Source organism: Penaeus japonicus, unplaced genomic scaffold, assembly GCF_977035675.1.
Source record: "Penaeus japonicus unplaced genomic scaffold, GWHDUDI00000001_assembly GWHDUDI00000040, whole genome shotgun sequence".
In the NCBI taxonomy this organism is placed as follows: Eukaryota; Metazoa; Arthropoda; class Malacostraca; order Decapoda; family Penaeidae; genus Penaeus; species Penaeus japonicus.
The window spans coordinates 17,592,948-17,595,447 of NW_028234442.1; the positions used below are offsets into that span (position 1 = coordinate 17,592,948).

At 65.5% G+C, this 2,500-nt stretch overlaps 1 protein-coding gene across 2 annotated transcripts in view; it reads right to left on the reverse strand.

The window, feature by feature from the left end:
- LOC122254902 (alkaline phosphatase) overlaps positions 1-2,500 on the reverse strand; it is an 84,763-nt gene that overhangs the window by 3,404 nt on the left and 78,859 nt on the right. The gene's annotated exons all lie outside the window — the stretch shown is intronic.

A 2,500-nucleotide genomic window follows, 5' to 3' on the forward strand; every position in this document is an offset into this window, starting at 1 on the left:
TGGGGAGGAATGGGAGGAGGGGAGGGAGGGAGGAGGGAGGTGGAAGAGGAGGATTGGGAGGAAGGGAGGAGGTGGAGGGAGGATGGGGGAGGAGGAGGGAGGAGGGAGGTGGAGAGGAGGAATGGGAGGAGGAAGGGGAGAGGGGAAGAGGAGGAGAGGGGGGAGGGGAGGATGAGGAGGTAGGAGGGAGGTGGAAGAGGAGGAGAGGGGAGGGGAGGATGAGGAGGTAGGAGGGAGGTGGAAGAGGAGGAGAGGGGAGGGGGGGGGGAGGGGAGGAGGGAGGGGGGGGGGGGAGGAGGAGGGAGTGGGAAGAGGAGATGGGAGGAGGGGAGGAGGGAAGGGAGGGAGGGAAGAGGGATGGAAGGAGGGAGGGAGGGAGAGGAGGAAGGGAGGAGGGAGGGGGGAGGAGGTGGGAAGAGGAGGAAATGGGAGGAGGGGAGGGAGGGAGGTGGAAGAGGAGGAGGGGAGGGGAGGGAAGGGAGGAGGAGGGGAAGGAGGGAAGGAAGGAGGAGGAGAGTGGGGGAGGTGGTGGAAGAGGAGGATTGGGAGGAGGGGAGGGAGGGAAGAGGGAAGAGGAGGAATGGGAGGAGGGGGGGGGAAGGGGAGGGGAAGAGGAGAGGAGGGGAGGAGGGGAGGGAGAGGAGGGGAGGAGGGGGAGGGAGGGAGGGAGGGGAGAGGAGGGGAAGAGGAAGGGAGAGGGAGGGGAGGGGAGGGAGGGGTGGTGGAAGGAGGGGATGGGAGGAGGGGAGAGGGGAGGGGAAGGAGGGAGGTGGGAAGAGGAGGATGGGAGGAGGGGAGGGAGGGTGGGGAGGAGGAGGGGAGGAGGGAAGGATGGGAGGGGTTGGGGAGAGGAGGGAGGAGGGGAGAGGGGAGGGAGGGTGGTGGAAGAGGAGGAATGGGAGGAGGGGGTGGAGGGAGGGAGAGGAGGAGGGAGGGGAGGGAGGGGAGGAGGAGGGGAAGGAGGAGGAGGTGAAAGAGGAGGAGGGGGAGGCGGGGAAGGGAGAGAGGTGGAAGAGGAGGAATGGGAGGAGGGGAGGGGAGGGGAGGGAGGAGGGGAGGTGGGGGAGGGAGGGAGGAGGGAGGATGAGGAAGGGGGAGGAGGGAGGAAGGGAGAGGAGGAAATGGTGGAAGGGAGGAGGGGAGGGAGGGGGGGAGGGAAGGGAGGGGAGGTGGAAGAGAGGAGATGGGGAGGAGGGGAGGGAGGGTGGGTGGAAGAGGAGGAGATGGGAGGAGGGAGGGAGGTCCAGAGAGGGAAGGAGGGAGGATGGAAGAGGAGGAGGGAGGAGGGGAGGGAGGAAGAGGGAGGAGGGAGGTGGAAGAGGAGGATGGGAGGAGGGAGGAGGGGGAAGAGGGAGGGGATTGGGAGGGAGGGGGAGAGGAGGTGGAAGGAGGAGGGAGGGAGGGAGAGGGAGGGAGGTGAGTTGGAAGAGGAGGAATGGGAGGAGGGGGGAGGGTGGAGAGGGAGGGAAGGAAGGGAGGGGAAGGGAGGAGGGTGGGAGGGAGGGAGGGAGAGGAGGGGAGGAGGAAGGGAGGAGGGAGGGGAGGGAGGGTGAGGAAGGGGAGGTGAGAGGAGGAGGGGAGGAGGGGAGGGAGGGAAGATGGAGGAAGGGAGGAGGGGAGAGGAGGATTGGAGGAAGGGGAGAGAGGTGGAAGAGGAGGGTATGGGAGGAGGGGAGGAGGGAGGTGGAAGAGGAGGATTGGGAGGAGGGGAGGAGGGAAGGGGGAGGTGGAAGAGGAGGAATGGGAGGAGGGGAGGGAGGGAAGGAGGGAGGTGGAAGAGGAGGAATGGGAGGAAGGGAGAGAGGGAGGAAGGAAGGAGGAATGGGAGAGGGGAAGGGGGAGGGAAGGGGGAGGAGGGGAAGAGGAATGGGAGGAGGGGAGGGAGGGTGGTGGAAGAGGAGGAATGGGAGGAGGGGAGGGAGGGAAGGAGGGAGGTGGAAGAGGAGGAATGGGAGGAAGGGAGGGAGGTGGAAGAGGAGGAATGGGAGGAGGGGAGGGAGGGAAGGAGGGAGGTGGAAGAGGAGGATTGGGAGGAAGGGAGAGAGGTGGAAGAGGAGGAATGGGAGGAGGGGAGGGAGGGAAGGAGGGAGGTGGAAGAGGAGGATTGGGAGGAAGGGAGAGAGGTGGAAGAGGAGGAATGGGAGGAGGGGAGGGAGGGAAGGAGGGAGGTGGAAGAGGAGGATTGGGAGGAAGGGAGAGAGGTGGAAGAGGAGGAATGGGAGGAGGGGAGGGAGGGAAGGAGGGAGGTGGAAGAGGAGGAATGGGAGGAGGGGAGGGAGGGAGGTGGAAGAGGAGGATTGGGAGGAGGGGAGGGAGGGTGGTGGAAGAGGAGGAATGGGAGGAAGGGAGGGAGGGTGGAAGAGGAGGAAGGTGGAAGAGGAGGAATGGGAGGAAGGGAGGGAGGGAGGTGGAAGAGGCAGAATGGGATGCGAACGATGGAAGAATGAGAGGAGTGAGTAAGGAAGAAGGGAGAAGAGAGGGAGGGGGAGAAGAATGTGCG